Source organism: Ovis aries, chromosome 5, assembly GCF_016772045.2.
Source record: "Ovis aries strain OAR_USU_Benz2616 breed Rambouillet chromosome 5, ARS-UI_Ramb_v3.0, whole genome shotgun sequence".
NCBI classification, from domain to species: Eukaryota; Metazoa; Chordata; class Mammalia; order Artiodactyla; family Bovidae; genus Ovis; species Ovis aries.
The window spans coordinates 5,712,805-5,734,448 of NC_056058.1; the positions used below are offsets into that span (position 1 = coordinate 5,712,805).

The following is a 21,644-nucleotide window of genomic DNA, read 5'->3' on the forward strand; positions in this document are numbered from 1 at the left end:
TACATTTGTAAATGGTTTAAAAAAAAAAACCCAAAAAACCCAAGAAAAGTAGTATTTCCTGCCATGTAAAAATCCTATTCAAGTTTCAGCATCCACAAATGAAGTGTCCTGGCACACAGCCAGGCCTGTTCATTTATCGACCACCTACCACTGTCTTTGTGCTGTGATGGTGGGGAGCTATGACAGAGACCATCTGGCCTGCAAAGCCAGAAAATATTTACTATCCACAATATTTATTTTCCAGAAGGAGTTTGCTGGGCCCTGGGTTGATACCAGCTCCAGGCCAGCCACCAGCCTGCTTGTGAGGAAGCAGACATGGGGACTCATCCTCTCCTGGAGGGTCTTGCAATACCATGGCATGACAAGCTGGTTGACAGCAATTTTTTAAAAAAAAATTAGGGTCAGAATGACATAACATAAAACTAAGTTCCAAAAGTGAACACTTCAGTGGCACGCAATACATTCACAACGCTGTCCAACCATCACCTCTGTTTAGTTCCAGAACACTTCTATCTTCCCAAAAGGAGACCCATCCTCCTCAGCAGTTACTCCCCAGCCCCTGGTAACCACCAATCTGCTTTCCGTCTCTCGGGATTTATTTGCCTGGTCTGGACATTTCACATTAAGTGGGGGCACACACTAGGTGGCCTTTCATGTCTGGCTTCTTTCACTCAGCATGATGCTTCTGGGGTCCAACCTCATCATGGTGTGAATTAGGGCTTCATTCCCAAGACAGAGAGGAAGTGTGCGCAGTGCTCAGAGCCCATGGCTTGGCAGTGCCCCCCGGGGTCTCCCAAGTGACCACCATCCAGATGAAAATAAGAGAACACCCTCTGTCCCTTACTCAGGTTCCTGGTGTTACCTCTTTCCCACATGGTACCCAGATAAGGGGAGGGCTCGGTGGAATCTTGGGGGAACTTGGGGCAGGAGAAGTACCTGGGCAGTGGTGGTCCCTGTTTCAGGGAGTGACAGGCCGAAAGAAGTGAGGGTGGTGAGGCTGGTCAGAGGAGGGAAGAGAGGCAGAGATGGGATAGGGGCAGGGGTGTTGCATGAGGAAAGGGAAGCTTGGCAATAGCGAAAAAGGTTATCAGGCTCACGCTGTTCCCTTTTGAGGAGGCTGAGCCCAGCAGGAAGGCCACAGCTGGGAGGAGGTGGGAAGGCCACTGCCAAGGTCTGCTGTCGGGTGGGGGACAAGGGCAGGGTGGAGAGAGGTGGCCAGGCTCTCAGGGAGACACCGAGAGGACTTCGGATTTTCTCCAAGCACTCAATTGGCAGGCAGGATGGATGCAGGTCAATCTCTGAGGAGCTTCCGACTCGATGCCTGGAGGCAGAAGCCCCATCAAAAAGCATCTGCTGGAAGGCCAGGGACACTTCCTCAGAAAACAGCTCCATTCAGTGGAGCTTGCGATCCAGGCAGCAGCCCCCGCTGGGCTCATGCACTGGTCATGCTCCTGGATGACGAGGTCATGGGATTCGTGACTTCCTGCCCCTGCTGCCCCTGGGGCTCCAGACCCCAGAACCGGGCCTCGCTGTAGAACCTGAACCAACAGCCAGACTGCCAAGCAGGGGACAAGTGACTGAGGGAGAGGAGGTCCCAGGGAGGAAACCAGGCCCAGTTGTAAAGGGGGTACCTTCAGGGCTCAGACAGTAAAGAATCTGCCTGCAATTCAGGAGACCAGGGTTCAGTCCCTGGGTCGGGAAGATCCCCTAGCTGAGGGAATGGCAACCCACTCCAGTCTTCTTGCCTGGAAAATTCCATGGTCAGAGGAGCCTGGTGGCCTACACACCACGGGGTCCCCAAGAGTCGGACACGACTGAGACTAACTTGCAGGGGAGGGGAGGGGTCTTCACCTAGCCATGTGGTGGTGGAATCTAGCCTGACGAGGTGCTTTCCGAGTCACACAGCGGCCACAGAGCCCCCTTCTCTTCTTCACAGGGTCTGGATGTGTGTGACTGAGCTCTAGGCCAGTTGCTGGGGCCCGGGCCTCCATCTACTCTGCCCTCCCGAGTGTCTGTGGAACCCAGTGCAGGGTTCCCGGCCTCGGCGCTGCTGACACTCGGGGAGCGATCACTCTCCGGGGTAGGGCTGTCCTGTGCACTGCAGGGTATCAAGGTCATCCCTGGTCTCTACCTGCCAGAGGCCGGCAGCATGTGGGACAACCCGAGAAGTCCCCGCAGGGACTTGCCTGCTGGTCCAGGAGTTAAGCATCTGCCTTGCACTGCAAGGGGCGCGGGGTTAATCCCCAGCTGGGGATCTGAGACCCCACATGCCTCAGAGCAACTAAGCCTGTACCCTGCGACTACGGAGCCTGAGGGCTCTGGAGCCTCCGTGCCACAACTACGGCAGCCCAAGTGCACAACTACGGAGTCCGCGTGCCGCAATGAAGGTTCCACTAGGTGCAGCTGAGACCGGATTTGTTGCTCAGTTGCTAAGTCGTGTCTGACTCTTTGCGACCCCATGGACTGCAGCACAACAGACCTCCCTGTCCTTCACTATCTCCTGGAACTTGCTCAGATTCAAGTCCATCGAGACGGTGATGCTATCTAATCATCTCATCCTCTGCCGTGATGCAGTCAAATAAATAAGAGAAGTCCCCAGCGACAGCTGCATTGCTGGGGATTGAGAAGCACAGACGAAGGTAAAAGGTGTTTGTAGGAGCAGGTTGTCTGGGGCTCCTTCCTGTAATAAAGGCCCCCATGTGTGCTGCAGGCCCTGATGGGCCCCCTGGTGAAGACAACTGTCTATCCAGGTTTTAATCTCCTGTTTCCCTCATGTTCAGCCTTTGGGGTAAACCCCACGGGCTCTTGAGCCACGGCTCTGGGAAAAGCAGACGGCAGATCCATCTCCTCCTTTCCCTCCAGACCCTGCAGGGTGGTGTCTGAGCTGAGGACAGGCCTGCTTTGTGATAAAATGAGCTCCCACGAGTGAGCATGCAAAGTGCTGCCTGTCCTAACTACAAACAGATGGCGAGGGGGGTGCCTGACCCCAAGTGACACCCCTCCAGGGGCAAGTCCTGTATCGCTGCGGTGGCTGGGTTCAAGGCCTGCCACAGAGACACCCCAGAAATGCACATTTCCACCCAGAGGAGCCACGGTGGTCCCTTATGAATGTCGGACATGTCTCTGGTGAGTTTTAAGGAAACATCCAGGCCCAGCATCCTGGGGACCAGAGGGGATGTCTTTGGGACCGGCTCTCTGGTTCTGCGATTACCAGCGCGGTGACCTCATGCGTCTGGTATGCGGTCTCAACACACTGCGACTTTTCAAAGCTGATCTAAAAATATCCGGTTGGTGCTATTATACGTCCGTTGGAGGAGGAGGAGGAAATGCTGGCCTGGCACCCGAAGCGAGGGGAGCTATTGTGTAGCTGTTCCCGGGCCGGCCAGGGGTATGCAAGGCCTCCAAGCACAAGGGTGGTTGGTGTGCCCGGTGGATCATGTGGGGCTGGAGATAAAGGGGAGGGAGGAAGTGGGACCCGGGTGCCAGCAGTGATGCGATGTGAGCTGGCTCTGGGGCGGGGGAGGCTACAAGCTCGTGCTATCTTCCCGGCATGCCAGATGATCCACAGCCCTGGCAAAACGCTATTTGGGAGAAGACTCTACTTTCTCAGAAATGCTGTTTCCCTTCCCTTTATAAAATAAAAGACACGTTTCTCTTTCCTTGTTTTCCTCCCTTATGTCCTTTCTTTTGGCCATGCCGTGCTGCATGTGGGATCTTAGTTCCCTGACCAGGGATCGAACCCATGCCCCCCTGTGTTGGGGGTGTGGAGTCTTAACCGCTGGACGTGTTTCTAATATAAAGTATATGCTTTGAAAAAAAAATATGGAACCATGCTAAAAGTTTATCCAATAAAAGGGAAAAAAACCATAAAGAGAGGATCCATTAATCCAACCCCACCTCCAGCCACGGTTTCTAGGTTTAAATGCACAAAGCAGGAGCGCCCTGGCCTTCTCTGACCTTCTCTGACCTTCTGCTCCCCAGGCAGCCACCTCCACCCCGGCCAGGGATGCTGTCAGCTGGGGGAAGTCTGGCTGTCTTCTAACTGCTCTTGTCTGTGAGGTTCTTCTGCGAGACTCAAAAAGGTTTTATTAATTTTTTTTTCTTCTAAATTTTTGGCTGTGCTGCTCAGCATGTGGGATCTTATTAACAGCTCCCCGACCAGGGATTGAACATATGACCCCTGCAGTTGGAAGTATGGAGTCTTAACCACTGGACTGTCAGGGAAATGCCTGAATGAGGATTTTTAAACCAAAGATATTCAAGATTGAGCAGCCTACGTAGCCAGAAATTTCTAGAAAGTGCGCTGGCTATCTCAAGAGGGTGGGTCTTCTCTCTGTTGGAATGCATGGTCAATATTTTAGGAAGAATGGCGATGGAACATTAAGTAATTGCCTATGGTATGTGCCAGCCACATGTCAGGCTTGCTACAGGCTTGTGCCTTTTTCTTTTGCTTGAATTCCTCTAAGGGACAGACCTGGCCTTCCCCGTTTCTGATGAGGACGCAGGAGCAGAGAGGTCAGCTGACCTCCTTGAAGTCCAAGAACAGGTGGGTGACGTGGCTGTGGGCTGGAACCCAGGGCCTCTACTGTGAGTCCACCCCCTGGCTGTTGCCCCTCAGACCCTGGTCCAGACTGGTTCTTGGTGCTGGGAGCCAGGCAAATCGACCCGGGGCTTTTTAGGGTGTCTGCCTGCCCTGGCTCAAGACGCCTCACCCAAGGTCTGGCAACCAGGCAGGCAGATGCCCAGCCCCAAGCTCACACCTGGCCTCTGTACATCCCACACAAAAACCAGACAAGCTTCAACGGATTGCATTAGGCAAACAATGTTTTGCTTTCAGATTTCAAAAGTGAAAAGCCCCATGGAATGAGGTCACCAAGGCAAGCGTGCTTGCTATCTCCTGTGTTGATAGGTGAGTCTCAAGTCGGGGGTGGGGGGTCGGGGTGGGGGAAGGATTTCTCCTGGAGAGTTCTCCAGCCTCACCCTTGCAGGGTGGTGGTCCTTCCAGCTAAGTAGAGGTGGCCTGAAAATGGTAACTCCATTGCCCCCCAGGTATACCCATGACTGTCTTCAATCGCTGTAGTGAATTCATCTTGTGTGGGGCTGGCTTTCTGTTTCCTGATCTAGCCATGGGGACCCCTCCCCCGGCCCCTTCCCAAGTGTATGTGGTGCTTGTATATACGTGGTTTCATTTATTCATTTGACAACAATGTACTGGTTGGTGGCCGTGTGCCTGGCACCATTCTAGTCTCAGAGATCCCCTCCCTGGTGGGGCTCCGACAGGGACATTCCGCACGTTAACCTTGACCGTGGCTGGGACATCACCGCCTCTGGACTTCCTGGAGGCTGCCCACTGCCTCCCATGACCTTGACGTTGCCCTGCCCCCTGCAATGCCAGGTCAGGGCAGAGCCTCTGTTACCCACCCTGAGACCACGAGCCACTCCACACAGGATTTCCAAATCTTGTGTCCAGTCCAGGTCAACACCAAGACAGAGGAGTGACCAGTGGCGCCAGGAGAGGCTGTGAACGGTAAGACAACTCCAGCAAACACTAGGCTACCGTGAAGCCCAGAGGCGGGGCTGGAAGACAGCCTGGCTTCCACTAGCCCTCTTGTTATAGCCGTGGCTGGGGTTGCAGAGAGCAACACCCGAGAGTGACTGGGACCTAGCCCTGGAACTCCAGTTGTTTTCCCAAGTGCTCTCCAAGTTCCAGGTGTAACTTTCTACGTGGTCCTATCTGTCTGGGGACACAAGCGACCATCACGTCCGCAGGAGACCTGGGAGGCGTCCCACGGCTCCTGGCCCCGGGGGCCCAGGAAATGTGCTCGGCTGAGTCTACTGAGCAAACAGCCCCCCCCGGGGCGGGCATCCAGTCAGCCTGGGGGTTTCCTGTGTGGAAATGCCGGGAAAATAACGCCCCCGGGTGTGTCCGGGGTGGAGGGCTACCTCTGGTGAGCAGCCCAGGAGAACAGTTCCATGTCGACAGGGAATTCCAGCGGGTCCTTGTGGTCCCGGGCTGGGGGGCTGCGCCAAGAGGGACAAATTAGTTTGCTGCTCATGAGTTTCAAGTTCCTCTTCTGTAAAACGAAGGGGTAAACCCCTGCCTTCTCAGATCGTTCGAGGACGAAAGGTGACCCTCTGTGTGAACCAGGGGCGGGCCAACCTGTCCTGTGAAGGGCCAGCTAGTAAGTATTTGGGGTTGCCGGTGGAGCGTGAAGCAGTCACAGATGACCTGTACACAAATGCGCGTGGCCACGGGGAGGATGCCTATGTAATGCTCAGGAATGGGCGGGGGGTCAGGCTGAGACATGGACCTCCACCAGAGTCAGCAAATTATGGCCAGCCACCTGTTTCTGTGTGGTGTGCGAGCTAAAAATGGCAGTCACTTTTTTTTTTTTGCCACACTGCTTGGCGTGTGGGATCTTAGTTCCCCGACCAGGGAGTGAACCTGTGCCCGCAGCACTGGAGGTGTCAAGTCTTAACCACTGGATAGCCAGGTAAGCCCCAGATGTTACTTGAAAAAATCAAAACAGTGCGTCCCCACACATGAAAGTGACAGGAAATCCCACTTTCAACAGCCATGAGTAAGGCTCTGCCGGCGCCCAGTCCTGTCCGTTTACAGGCAATCTGTCTGCTTCTGGACTGTGGCAGGGTTGAGCTGTGGTGGGGGACTGCTCCGGCAGAGAAAGCACTGACACCTGGACCCTTTACAGGAAAGGTATGTCAGCCTCTGTACTAGGGGCTCTTGGGTAAATGCCTCCTTCTTCCAAAAGGGGCCAGGGCAGTGCTGAGGCAGGGAGAGGACGTCAACACTCTGACATGCAAGATGCTCATGAGAGGGCCCGAGTCGCCTAAGCTGACTGGTTTCCTTGCAGAGATGTGGCAAGGACACAGAGAAGTGGCACCAGGAAGTACGGAGGGCAGGAGGGGCCAGCGGAGTCACAGGCTCAGAGGGGCTGCGTGGGAGGGGACAGACAAGCCTGCTCCTTGAGGATGGGAGCGGATGGGGTGGGAGGTGGGGAAGGAGAAGCATGGCCAATGTGACTCCCACAGCGCTGCTGCTGTGCAGGGAATGGCTGGAGGGAGACGGAGCCAGGGGAGGGGAGGACAGCGGGAGACTTCCCTGGCAGTCTCTACGCCCGGTGCAAAAAAGTCGAGGGTTTGATCCCTGGTCTGGGAACTAAGATCCCACGTGCTGTGTGGCATGGCTGGGAAAAGGGATGACAATGGGAAGTGGGTGGCAATGATGGTGAGAGGTGGTGGCTGTGGGGCAGAAGATTGGACCCCCCAGTGACCAGGTCAGCCCACGCAGGTGACAGCTGCAGACTCACTGGGCCTGTGGGTGCAGAGCAGGAAGTAGAGCAATCACCCCCAACCTCATGCTCCTCGACTCACAGATGAGGAAGTGGAGGGTTTTTAGGGCCCGGCTGACACCCAGCTTTAGCTTGGGTCTGTTCTTTCCCTGTTGCCCACAGGGCTTGGGATACCCAGCAGGCTCCCTCTGGCCAGCTGCCGGCTGCACGGACAGACAGGCAGATGGCAGGTATGTAAAGAGAGCCGAGTGCTGACGGGACATGACGCTGACTCCCGCTCCGTGACCCCAGCTCCTAACAGACGCTGTCACTCTCACCCGGAAGGGCACTGGCTGTCAGCCACAGACGTGAACAGAAACACTGAAAAACACACCAAGGGTTCCTGGGCCCAGCACAAGGCCCTTTGAGAGGGACAGATTCTTACCAGGGGCTGAAGTTTCACGGCGGCTGTGCCAGCGGGTGGGTGGGGGGGAGGGGGAGGTTATGGAATCTTAGGGGAAAAAAAGAAACCAATCATGAAACAAGCTATTGTACCTCGTATTTCACTAAATTTAGGTTATAAATGAAACCACGTGCTAGGTTACCGAAAGAACAAAGAACAAATTAAGCTTTGATGGGGGAGGGTCTTGCTTGGTTCTTACTGCACCAAAAATACTGGCGGAGCTGATGAATTCCCGAGGGCTTGTCTTATCCATCTGACGCTCTTTGGGCTACCCCAGTGGCTCAGACGGTAAAAGAATCTGCCTGCAATGCAGGAGACCTGGGTTTGATCCCTGGGTTGGGCAGATCCCCTGGAGAAGGGAAAAGCAACCCACTCCAGTATGCGTGCCTGGAGAATTCCATGGACACAGGAGCCTGCAGGCTCTAGTCCATGGGGTCACAGAGTCAGACACAACTGAGCAACTAATACTTCACTCTCTGCGATGTACTTGGTTCCTTTTCTCAGGTTTTTGAGTTGGGATGTTAATTCATTTACTTTCATTTATTCCTATTTATGGACATAAAGTATTTATGGCTACGAACTGTCCTGCTGTTACTGATTTAAATACATCCCATGGATTCTGATACTATACGGTTTCAATGAACGGTTTTTAGAATATCTATAGTTTTGATTTACGGGCTCCCCGGATGGCTCAGCAATAGAGAATCTGCCTGCCAATGCAGGAGACACAGGAGATGCAGGTTCGATCCCTGAGTCAGCAAGGTCCCCTAGAGAAGGAAATGGCAACCCACTCCAGTCTCCTTGACTGGGGAATCCCATAGACAGAGGAGCCTGGCGGGCTATAGTGCATAGGGTCGCAATGAGTCAGACACAACTGAGTGACTAAGCTACCACCAATTTTGGTTTAGAGATTCCCCCTTCATCTAAGAGTTAACAGAGGTCACTTTTTCTTTATAACAAATTTCCATATGACAGGGCCTTAAAAATTAATTCTAGTTTTACGGTATTATAAAGAGAACTAACTGATGATGGTACTTCTACTTTTGGAAGCTCTCAGATCCTTTCTCTGCAACTTGACATAGGGATGACTACTTCCACAAATACTCAAGATTTATTCTCATAATGGAGTGAAGGGTTTGTGGCATGGCCAAAAGATCTGCCTAAATGTGAGGTCTGGGCATCTTACAGCCCTGTCTATTTGCTGTCTACTCAAGGAGTCTTCTACTTTTCACTTTCATGCGTTGGAGAAGGACATGGCAACCCACTCCAGTGTTCTTGTCTGGAGAATCCCAGGGACGGGGGAGCCTGGTGGGCTGCTGTCTATGGGGTCACACAGAGTTGGACACGACTGAAGTGACTTAGCAGCAGCAGCAGCAGCAAGGAGCCTTATCTTATGTTTTCATCTATTTCTCCCAGTATCTTTTATAATTTCTGCTTTGTAAAAGCAGCTGCTGTGTTGTGATGCATAGATACTGACAACGATTATATCTTGAGCGTAAACTGAGGATTTTGGCATGATGGTGAATCTTCTTCATTACACAATGTTCAGAGGCCGCAGCTCTCCCTTTTACACATCAAAATTGCAGCTGCGTTCTATCCCGTTTCTATCTGTCTGCTACATCTGTGCCTGTCCCTTCATTTTTAGCTTTCTGAACTACTTTGGTCTGGGTGTGTCTCGTTCATAAAGCATGGAGTGGAACTCCGCCTGGAGAAACCAGCTGAACACTCCCTTTAGGCAGAGTGCACCTATATAAAGTTAGCAACACAATGGACTCATTCCCTCTGGAAGCTCAGGCTTCCATCCGTGGCTCTCTTTCCCATCTGCTGCTCACGGGTGTGGCTGAGTAACTGGAGGTCAGAGCAATTCTCCGGGTCACTTCTGATGACTTCCTGCAATCATGCACCTTTTGCAAGATTTTTCAACCTCATTTTGCAACTGATTTACTTTGTATTTGTGTGCTGGGATGATCTGGGAAGGAGGACCCACCAGGCCTGGTGGGCTGGAAGGAGTCACACTTAGGCTGAGCCGAGCGGGGGAGGTGTGAGTGGAGGGCTTGTTTTGTAAGTGGGTGGTGGCTCACTATGGAACGTTTCCTTTTAGGATGATGTCTGCTTCCCTGTGCGTGTATGCTAGTCACTCAGCCATGTCCGAGTCTTTTGCAACCCCACAGACAGTAGCCTGCCAGGCTCCTCTGTCTACGGGATTACCCAGGTGAGAATACTGGAGTGGGTTGCCATTTCCTAGTCTAGGGAAAAGGAAATGGCAAATTTCCTTTGCTTCCCTGTATGAATTTCTCTACAAATCAGGACTTCCCTGGTGGCTCAGATGGTAAAGAATCTGCCTGCAATGAGGAAGACCTGGGTTCAATCCCTGGGTCTGGAAGATACCCTGGAGAAGAAGATGGCAACTCACTCCAGTATTCTCCCCTGGAGAATTCTATGGACAGAGGAGCCTGGTGGGCATCCATGGGGTCACAAAGAGTTGGACATGACCAAGCAACTAACATTTTCACAAATCTCAAGCTGCACGGTGCTGCTGCTGAGAGCAGTAAGGACTCTCTTACTACGTTCCATGCAGTAAAACTAAGCTTTTGCCCTTGCGAGGAAAGGTGAGCTCCCAAGGGTGGGCTGGAGGGAGAGACTAGAGTCTGAGAGCATCGCTCCACTCTCCCTACAGGTCCTATAGCTTCTCTCCAAACCCTCGGGGACAGGGAGGGGGAATGGGAGGGTCCCTCCTCCACCCCCCACTCCCCACCCCCGCTGGCTATCCTTGGGTCCATCCTCCATACCTGGGGTGAGCAAAGCTGTCTTCCCGAGGCTCCCCACCCCCTTACAACAGGGAGGAAAAAGAGAACTGTCAAGATTCCTCTGCCTTTCCCCATGAGTCACCTCTACCACACTGCTCTGGTAGGTTGCGATAAAGGAGAGGAAAAGTTGAGAATCCAAGTATGGGCTGTAGGGACTTGTTAAAGATGCAGACTTGGGCCCATTCCAGACCTGCGGGATTTCTAGAAAGGCTAGGGAATCTAAATTCTTAAACCAGAGCCTGAGGCTGTTCTGATCCCTGGAAGGGTGAGAACTACTGCTCTAGGGTTTACTATGAGAGTGAAGGCTCTCTAGGGAGAAATAAAGCAAGAGGACACTTAGGTACACCCTTCCCTCTTTGCTGAACATCTAGAGTAAGGGTCTTGACAGTTAGAAGCAGGGCAGAGCAAACAGCTTCCTGCTCAGTATGCTTGATCCGGGGGCTCCGCCGGTGGCGCAGCGGTGAAGAATCTGCCTGCAGTGCAGGAGACACAGCTGACTCAGGTTCGATCGCCGTGTCAGGAGGATCCCCTGAAGAAGGAAACGGTGGCCCACTCCAGTGTTCTTGCCTGGAGAATCCCATGGACAGAGGAGCCTGACAGGCTACAGTCTATAGGGTTGGAAGAGTCAGACACGACTGAAGCAACTTAGCATGCATACTTAATCAGATTGCTTTCCTAATACTTAGCCCCAAGAGATGGGAAACTTTCATAGTCCAGGGTTTCACTGACAGCAGCCTCTCCCCACCTGCACCCCAATCCCAGACGGGTCCAGTTCCCAGCGTGCCCCCACTTGGTAGCCTTGTTCAGCCAGGCACAGTAAGGTGGAGGGAAAGTGAGCAGAAACTAGGCTCAGCCAGGCACAGTAGGGTGGAGGGAAAGTGAGCAGAAACTAGGCTCAGCCAGGCACAGTAAGGTGGAGGGAAAGTGAGCAGAAACTAGGCTCAGCCAGGCACAGTAAGGTGGAGGGAAAGTGAGCAGAAACTAGGCCCCTGGATGGTGCAGGAGCAGGTGCAGGAGGAGAAGACATCACCATCCCGAGCCGCCTTCCAGCTGTGACTCCTCATAGCCCTGGAAGGTAAGGGGCTGTTTAGGGAACCGAGTTCAGTGGCTGGGCCCCAGTCGTGGTGCGGGCCCTTCGGGAAGCAGGTGCCCTGGACGCCACCCTGACTGCGGGACACTGTCACCTGCGCACACCAGCGGGGCCGCCGGCCAGAGCCCGGGCACTGGCAGGAAATGCTTCAGAGGAAGGGATGGCAGGACATGGCGACAGCGAGAACGCAGGCCACAGAGGAAAGCACCGAAGACCACCGACGACGCTCAGCTGACGGCATGCGGCAGCGCGGGAGGCTGGGGATGCGTCAGGGCGATGCTCACTGTGCAAGGGTCCCGCCTGAGACCTGCTCTGCGCAGCTCACGGACAGGGAGGGAGCCTGTCTGAGCGACAGATCTGGCCTGTGGGGGATCGTCTATGGACCCCCTTCCCTCCACACACACAAGCCACGTCTGGCTCAACATCCTTCTTTTTCTCTAAAAACCTTTTAATTTTAAAATGGTTTTAGATTTACTGGGAAGTTGTAAGAATGTCACAGAGGGTTCCCAAGGCCCCATGCTCAGTGTCTCCTACTGTTAATATAACGATGGCACCGCTGCCAGAGAAAGTGAACAAACCAATACCGACTGACCCTGCGTGGGAGCTCAGCTGTGTCTGACTCTTCGTGACCCCAGGGACTGTAGCCCACCAGGCTCCTCTGTCCATGGGATTCTCCAGGCAAGAGTACTGGAGTCAGGGACTGAAGTCGGGTCTCCAGCATCTCCTGAGCTGCAGGCAGGTTCTTTAAAGCTCAGCCACCTGGGAAGCCGATACTGACTGATGCATTATTACGAAACTAAGCTTGCATACATTCAGATGTCCTCATTTCCCCCGCAACGCTGTTTTCTATCCTCGTATCACGTGTTACGTGGGCTTCCCTGGCGGCTCAGTTGGGAGAGAATCTGCCCACAAAGCGGGAGCCCTGGGTCCAATCCCTGGCTTGGGAAGTTCCCTTGGAGAAGGAAATGGCTACCTACTCCAGTATTCTGGCCTGGAGAATGCCATGGACTGTATAGTCCATAGGGTCACAAAGAGTTGGACGTGACTGAGCAATTTTCGTTTCATCACGTTACGTTCAGCCCTCCCATATCAAGTATCTCAGGCTTATTTTTCAGACCTTAACAGTCTTAAGGAGGATGGGGTGAGTATACTTTAGGATGTCCTTCAATCTGGGTATCTGTTCTTTTTTTAAAAAAGTATTTCTTTTATTTGGCTGCACCAGATCTTCTTGCGGTATGTGGGATCTTTAGTCCCCCAACCAGGGATTGAACAAAGGCCCCCTGCACTGGGAGCCTGGAGTCTTAGCCACTGGGCCACTGGGGAAGCCCCCAGTATGGGTATCTTCGATGCTTCTCTCCCACTGCCTGTTTCTGTAAATGACGTCTTACTGACAGACGGTCCCACCGTTCATTTTATCCTGTCTGCGGCTGCTTTTGCTCTGTGATGCAGGGTGAGTAGCTGCAAGCTACGTAGTTGCGAAACAGACTGAGCTGCTGTGAAATCTGGAAATGCTAATTAATGTGGCCTTTTACAGAACCAGTTTACACACCCCTGGGGTAAACTACAATACCAGGGCTTCAGTGTAAACTGCCGAATCCAGGAGACATCCCACAGGAAGAGCCACTGCGAACCTGCTCTGGCCGATTTTATGATCTTGCAGTCTTGGGGGAGGGTTTCGCCAATTCACGTCGAAATGAAACGTTCTCTGGGTGGAAATGGTGATGTTAAAGATAAGTGGCTAGATGAAACATTTTGGAGCACTTCCACACTTGCGGGATAAATTTTACCTAAAAGGGCTCAGGTCTAACCTCAAGCTGGTCCAGTGTCCTGTTGCTGGATCGGCGGCTTGCGTGGAGCCCCGGGAAGATGGAGCTCGGGTGCACCGGGGGCCACTCAGAGGCCAGAGCCAACACGACCGGATCTGCACTTCTGCAGACGGCTGCACTTCTGCCTGCTAACTTCGAGATCGATGGGAAGGATTCCAAGAGGCTGATGTGGCGGGACCTGTTGTTGATTAGTTGCCCAGTCATGTCCGATTCTCGTGACCCCATGGATTGTAGCCGCCAGGCTCCTCTGTCCATGGGCTTCCCCAGGCGAGAATACTGGAGTGGGCTGCCATTTCCTTTTCCAGGGAGTCTTCCCAACCTAGGGAGTGAACCTGTGTCTCCCACGTCTCCTGCACTGGTGGACAGCTTCTTTTCCACTGAGCCACCGGAAGCCCGTGGTGGGACCTGATGGGGAGCGTTCCAGACGTGTTTCTGGTCGCCCAGTCGTGTCTGACTCTTTGCCACCCCGTGGACTGCAGCCCACCAGGCTTCCCTGTCCTACCATCTCCTAGAGTCTGCTCCAGCTCATGTCCATTGAGTCAGTGATGCCATCCAACCACCTCATCCTGCCACCCTCTTCTGCCCTCGATCTTTCCCAGCAGCAGGGTCTTTTCCAGTGAGTCGGCTCTTCACATAAAGGGGCCAAAATATTTAAGCTTCAGTCCTTCCAATGAACATTCAGGGTTTCAATTGTGGTAAATTTTAACGTACCGCTTCAACGTATGACTTGGTGGCACCTGGCAGGTTTGCTACGTCGGGCAGCCGTCACCTCTATCGCGTCCCAGAACGCTTCATTACCCCACAGGAAACCTTGTGCCCATAAGCAGCCACTCCCCACTCCCACTGCCCCAGCCCCGGGCGACCGCTCATCTGCTTGCTGTCTCCTTGGATCTGCCTGTCGCGGACACTTCATGTCGATGGGGCCAGAAGTGCGTGGCCCTGTGTGTCTGGCTTCTCCCGCTCAGCACGATGCTGTCGTCCACCCTGTAGCGTGGGTCACTGCTACATTCCTCTTCGGTTGTTGTTGTCCAGTCACTCAGTCGTGTCTGACTCTTTGAGACCCTGAGGACTGCAGCACGCCAGGCTTCCCTGTTCTTCACCATCTCCTGGAGCTTGCTCAAACTCACATGCATTGAGCTGGCATTCCTCTTCACGGCTGAGCAATCTCCATCGTGTCCACTCTGCTCTGGAAAGGGGCAGCAGGAGTGACAGCCAGGCCTGCCTTGGTGGGTCTCTCCGTCTTCCCTGGGTCTGGGGGGGCCATGGCTGGCGCTAACCTGAGTCCAGGAGGACCACTGCAACCAAGGCCCTCCAGTGTCCCCGTGCTCTGGGATAAAGTGCTTCTAGTCACCTCTTTTTTGGATTGGTGCAATCCTCCCTCTGATCTTTCATCACAGGCCTGCTCCAGCCTTCGCTTCTCTCATGGAGGCCTCTCCCCAGTGTCTCCCATCTTTTAAAATTTTTTTCAAATATTTATTTGGCTTCACTGGCTTGTAGTTATGGTGTGCGGGCTCAGCTGCTCCGCGGTACATGGGATTTTAGTTCCCCAACCAGGGATTGAAACTTAACACAGGTTACGAATGCAGGTTCTTAACCACTGGACCACCAGTGAAGTCCCTCCCATCTTTTTTAAGGGGCTGCTGTGGAATGGGTGTCGAAGGCCACCCATGCACAGGAGGGCTTGGATCCCCACGAGGTGTCCCCTCAGCCTCAGCACTGCCATGACCGCATCACCGTGCTTGCTTCCCCCCTGCTCTGCCAGCTGAAGTCTGGGGCTGCTGCAGGAAGTGAATGGGCCCCGAGCACTGGAGGGCCTCTCGGAGCCTCAGGGTGTGGGGCTGGGAGTCGCACTGTGCTGGTGCTGGCCAGACCCTGATGGCCTTGGGACCTTCTGGAGCTCTCCTCTGCCTCTCCCAGGAAGCCTCGGGGGCAGACCTAGCTAGATGATGGTGCAGGAGGGTAGGGCATGTGCAAAGGCCCTGGGGCAGGGGAGAGCAGCAAGCTGTACGCCACATGGCACCTATGCAGCCGAGCTGGGCTTCTGGGCAGAGTCAGCTTTTTCCCAGAGGCCCTGGAGGTGGCCAATTCTGTGGGGAGGGGTGCAGTCACGTGCTGAGGGGGAACTGGTCCAGGCTCTATGGCAGAAGTGGAGACGCTCCTCCAGGGCTGCGCGTCCTTGTCACCGTCTCTCCCCACTCCCCCTCTGCCCCCACACCCTCACCAACACTGATACCTCCATCAAGCAGCTCTGTGCAGGCAGTGGCTTCTGGATCCACATGGCCCCCTGAAAGACCCTGTCCAGAACCCCAGGCCTGATTTTCAACTGCACATCCTAAAGGCCCCTAAGCTAGAGCAGGTGTCTTGGCCTCAGCTGATACATGCTTTTGGGGACATATCATTCTTCACAGAAGGGCTGTTCTGTGAATCGTAGGATGTTCAGCAGCACCTTTGGTCAACAAAAGAACATCTCCAGGGACTTCCCTGGCGGTCCAGTGGTTAAGACTCTGCTTTGCAATGTGGGAAACTCAGGTTTGATCCCTGGTCAGGGAACTAAGATCATACATGAGAAGAGCAACTGATCCTGTGTGCCAAAACTAAGACCTGATGCGGCCAAATAAATAAATATTAAAGAGAAAAAACTTCCAGATGTTTCCAAATGTCCCCTGGTGGTAGAATCAGCCTTGGCTGAGAAATAAGCCTTCGACTCTGCTAAGAAATTAAAAAGCTGGCTGCTCTGCATATCCCTGGACAAAACTCTAATTCAAAAAGATACACGCACCCCTAGGTTCACAGCAGCACTATTCACAACAGCCAAGACATGGGAACAACCTACATGCCCACCTACAGATGACTGGATAAGGAGATGCAGTGCAGACACACCACGGAACACTACGCAGCCGCAGAAACAGACGACTTAATGCCATTTGCAGCAACATGGACTCGACTAGAGATGAGCATGCTGAATGAAGTAAGCCAAAAAGGGAAAGCCCATATGATATCACTTATACGTGGAATCTAAAATATGGCACCAATGAATCGATCTACAGAATGCAGACAGATTCACAGACACAGGGAACAGACTTGTGCTTGCCCAGGGGGGTGTGGGGTGGGGGAGGGCAGGACTGGGAGTTTGGAATGAGCAGATATAAACTATTATACATACAACAGATAAACAACAAGGTCCCACTGTAAAGCACAGGGAACCATATTCAACAGCCTGTGATGAACCAGAACAGAACAGAATATTAAAAACCAAGCCCGTGCACAGCCACCACTGAGCCCATGCTCCCAGAGCCTGCGCTCCAAACAAAGAGTAGCTCCCACTCGCCACAACCAGAGAAAAGCGTGGGTGCAGCGATGAAGACCCAGTGCAACCGAAAATAAATTTTTTAAAAAGGAAAAGGAGAGGGTAAGATGTCTGGAGAGAGTAACATGGAAATTTACGTTAGCATATGTAAAACAGAGCGCTGATGGGAATTTGCTGTATGACTCGGGGAAATCAAACAGGGGCTCTGTATCAACCTAGAGAGGTGGGATGGGGAGGGGAATGGGGGGAGGTTCAAGAGGGAGGGGACATATGTGTACCTATGGCTGATTCTTGTTGATGTTTGGCGGAAGACAACAAAATTCTGTAAGGTAATTATCCTTCAGTTAAAAAAAAAATGTCTATATGTGTACAACTGAGGCACTTTGCTGTCCCAGCAGAGATTAACTAAATTAACTATGAAAGAAAGTGAAAGTGTTAGTCACTCAGTCATGTCTGACTCTTTGTGACCCCATGGACTGTGGCCTGCCAGGCTCCTCTGTCCACAGGATTCTCCAGGCGAGAATACTAAAGTGGGTTGCCATTCCCCTCTCCAGGGGATCTTCTCGACCCAGGGTTTAAACCCAGGTCTCCTGCATTGCAGGCAGAATCTTTACACCATCTGAGCCACCAGGCAAACTTCAATTTAAAAAAATCGGCTGCCCTAGAGATCCCTGTACCCTCAGGAAGGGCTAAGTAGAACTTTGTAAATTCTCATAGGTGGCTGTGACTTACTCTCTTGTAAACGGGTGAGGATTACATTGAACATTTCCTGACAGCTCAGACCATGGAAGACTTTGAGCCCAGGCACCTGAGCACTGCCAGAGGGTGGCCATTTCCCCCTCCACCCAGGAGGAGCTGGTCAACAGTTATGAGCTGGGGTCAGAGGACTGATCAGTGGCTGGGTGGTGGACCGAGAGCCTTGAGTTTGACCTCCTGGCCTTTCCAAGAGACAGGTCACTTCCATGGGCCTCAGGTAACTGAGGTGTTGCTGGGCCTGGCCTTGGGGGCTGGCTGCGGCCAGCAGTGGCTGAATGACACAGAAGCAGACTTTCAGAAGGAAACCACCCAGCGATGCTGGGGACAGAGCCCTGGAGCTGCTCCATCCTGGATAACCACCAGGAAACAAATCGGCTGCCAGGCCCTGTGGCTGCCTGATGCCTGGCCGCATCCCTGCCCCAAAGAGCAAGGCAGATGTAGCTGATGGGCTGATGGACGGTGGGCAGACACTCTCACCGTGCCCCACCCCAACCCCCACCGCCCAACTCCACCAGCCCTGGTGTAGCAAAGTGTCCAGAACGTTCGGAAAGGGCTGTGGCTGTGGCAGGGGTGTCCCAGGCCCGGAGCTATGCTTTGCCTTTTAATCAACTCTTTTTGCAAATTCCAAGGAGGCCTTTCTGGGTGCTTAAAATACACCCATAATTTCACTCTTCTCTTAGACGCAATGTTCCCCAAAATATAACTTTCACTTTGGTCTAAAATAGCCTCAGATGACTGCAAGGCGTCAGGGCTCTGCACTCTTAGGCAGCAAGCCAGAAAGGCAGCCTTGCAGGTCTGCCAGGCATGGGAGGGGCAGAGAGTGCCTGGGGACTATGTCTTCCAGGTGGCTATCCCCTACCTGACACTTCCAGGGGCCCCCTGACAAAAAGGCATAGGCAATCACAGCTGTAGGGCACCCTGATCCTCTCCACACCCCCAAAGACAACCCCTCATCTTTCTGTACCCCCTCCTGCTCTGGTGTGGCCTTACTTCTCAGCTGGGCTATCTGCAGGCTGTCACGCTGCCTCGGATCCCTCCTTCCAATCAAGAGGTTCCTCAACGCGGCTCCCGCCATTTTCCGCATCTTGTGACATCCTTGTGGTGAGCTGGGAACACCCACGCCTGCTGATACGTACTAAGCACCAGGGCTGGGAACACATCCACCCCCAAGCCCGGGCTACGAGAAGCTTGTCCCCAGGTTCATCTCTCTGGCTGAACTATCTGCATGCTGTAAACTCCAGGGCCTCCTTCTGGGCACACATCTGGCACCCCGATGCTAGCTTCCTCCAGGGGTGCTGTGGCCCTCAGTGTACACCGCTGGCCTGGCCCGCCAGCCTCAGTGAGTTCACGCTGGCTCTCCCAGCAGCTTGTGGAGGGTCCAGGGGCTGGTGTCGGGGAAGGGCAGGGCTGGGAGGCACTGGGGTCTTGCTTGCTGTCTTCATCCCACTGTGCCTGGCAGATCATGTTGCCCTGCAGGCAGGATGCAGGTGGCCTCAGGGCCCAGGGTGTGGCTGGAAACCCTCCGTGAAATGAAAGATAGGAAAATGATACTAAAAAACTGAAGCAATATGTGAAAACAGCCAAGTACATGAGGTGAAACCAAAAGCTACAATAAAATACGTCACAATTCTGCCAAGCGGTGGGGGGGCGTGGCGGTGCAGATAACCTTGCGTGCTCTCCAGCAGCGAAAACCACCATGGCGGTCTTGGTTTGTTTCCTGTTGGGGAGTTGCTTAAAGAAGAGGTGAACCACAGTCAGCGCCTTGTGTGAGGTTCAGAAAGTTACCCCCAGGAGGACAGGGATGGGAGCGGGTGATGAAATTCCAGTGCAGAGAAACCAGCGTGAAACGCACCAGAAATCTGCCCAAGTCCTTTCATGACAGTTGCCTGCAAGAAAGCCTGCAGGGAGCGTGTGACTTCTCAGCTCTGGGGGTCACCACATGGGTGACTGCATTTTTTCTTTCTCTGCATTGACGAGCAGCTTTTCAAATAACATTTGAAGACTTTGCCCTAAGCACAAACTTGGATGGAAAACCCAACCCTTGTATCTGAATGAGCTTTGCTGTTGGTGAGGAAGATGGGAGGAGGGACTGCCCTGGTGGCCCAGTGGTTACGAATCAGCCTGCAAATGCAGGGGACATGGGTTAGATCCCTGGTCCGGGAAGATCCCACGTGCCTCAAAGCAACTAAGCCCGTGCGCCACAGCTACTGAGCACGTGCTTTGCGACGAGAAGCCACTGCGACGAGAAGCCACTGCAGTGAGAAGCCTGTGCACTGCAGCTACAGAGTGGCCCCCGCCTGCCTCAGCTAGAGAAAGCCCGTGCGCGCGCAGCAGTGAAGACCCAATGTGGCCACAAAAGAAAAAAAAGAAAGAAACGAGGTTTCTGCTGATGGGTAGGCAGTTCTCCTGGTTGTGGCTGGCCACAGGGCGGGAAGCAGCACCAGCCGCCCGTTCCCAGGAACGAAGCAGATCGCCAGCCGGAAACAGCATCTCCGCCTGCCACCCGCCCTGTGCAGAGGTGACGGACGAGACAGAACTGAACAGAGCTCGGGTGACGTATAACCATAACGGCACAATGTCACGGAGCACCCCCCCAGATCTCAACCCATCTGGGCACCGGACATCTGTTAACACTGAAATCCATCTTGGCCCGCAGTCGGCCTAGAACTTCTCAACTGGGGAGATTCTGCCCCTCAGGGGACACTTGGTGATGTCTGGGGATGTTTATGACCGCCTGACCGGGGAGGGAGTGCCACTGGCATCAGGCCAGGGATGCTGCTCAACAGCTGACAGTGCACAGGGACGGTCCCCAGCCCTGACGTCAACGGTTCAGACGTGGAGCCTAGGTCCCCAGGTGTTTCCATCTGTGAGGCGTGAGGCTGACTCCGCACGAGGCCTCCTTCACCCTCTCTCATCCTCTGTGGGACAGGCCCTGCTGCCGTCCCCCCTGACCCTGGGTTGTGGCTTCTGCTCCTGCCCTCCCTCAGCCTGCTCTGCCAACCCAGGGAGCCCCTGGTGACTTCTTTCAACATCCTGGGGAGGCCACACTGGGGGACAGAAGCTGCCAGACGTTCTATTGCCTGCTCCCAGGGGCCACCCTGCCGGGGCCTCCCTCGCAGGCTCTCGAGTGGCTCAGCCTCCTGGCTTCACAGTCCCCCCTGCCCCCTGCCCCTGCCTGTCTCCCTGTCATGCCCACCTTCCTGGGTGTCCACCCTGGCCTGGCTCTCACTCCCCTTCTTCCCACCCTGATGTTCACATCACTGACATTCTAGCCACCGAGCCTCAAGGCCAGCCTTAGGCCAGCCGAGCCTTGACCACTGGGTGGGGTCAGGGGACGTCTGGCTGGCACATCTCGCCCTGGAGTGCCCCAGATTGCTGCCCTAGACTCTCCCAAGCCTAATTCCACCATCTCCCCGCCCAGTTAGCTGCCTGCTGACACCTGACGCTCCCCACCAGCAGATCCCGGAAGCACCCCCAAAGGCCTGTGTACATACAGGAGACACAATCTGGCCTCTGGGTTCCCATGATCCCGGAGACAGAAAGACACACACCGGATAAAGGCTCCCAGCCCTGACACTCCTTTTGCTTTGAATGCCCTGGCCCCTTTGTGGGTTTGGCAGGGGGGTGCATAGCGCACGACACCAGTCATTTCCCTCCTTCTGTCCCGATCCCGAGTGAACTCTATGCTGTGGCCCATGCCCCCAGAATGGTCCCCAGAGACCTGTCCGTGGCCACATGCCCCTTTCTCAACATTCAGTCTTCCTGGCAGACTCACCTCCTCCTGTAGCTAACAAGCAAGACCAGGAGGTGCCCCAGCTTGCTGCAGGTCCCCACGTGACTGGACAACCTCTAAGGCCCGACAAGCGCTGGGGTCCAGGGGGCTCTGTGTTCCTGGCACATCCCTTGGATGAAGCCCACCCCCCAGACCACAGTCCTCACCAGCATCCTGGGAGAAGCCACAAGCAGCACGCACAGCCATCTCCGACCCCGTCTCTTCCTCCCCTTGGACTGTCTACTGTGATCAGATGCCTCGGCTCAAGAACCTGGCCTGCTTTCCGAGGCCCCTGGTGGCCTGCCCCATGCATTCACTCCCCACTGCTCCCAAA

At 54.1% G+C, this 21,644-nt stretch overlaps 1 protein-coding gene and 1 long non-coding RNA gene across 11 annotated transcripts in view; one reads left to right on the forward strand and one right to left on the reverse strand.

Moving 5' to 3' along the window:
• The window catches only part of MYO9B (myosin IXB), a 111,961-nt gene that overhangs the window by 56,282 nt on the left and 34,035 nt on the right, over positions 1–21,644 (reverse strand). The window lies entirely within an intron of this gene.
• Positions 5,469–7,763, forward strand: LOC121819587 (uncharacterized). The gene is made up of 3 exons (XR_006059819.2): positions 5,469–5,527; positions 6,110–6,182; positions 7,473–7,763. It is a non-coding gene; the product is annotated as an uncharacterized LOC121819587 (long non-coding RNA).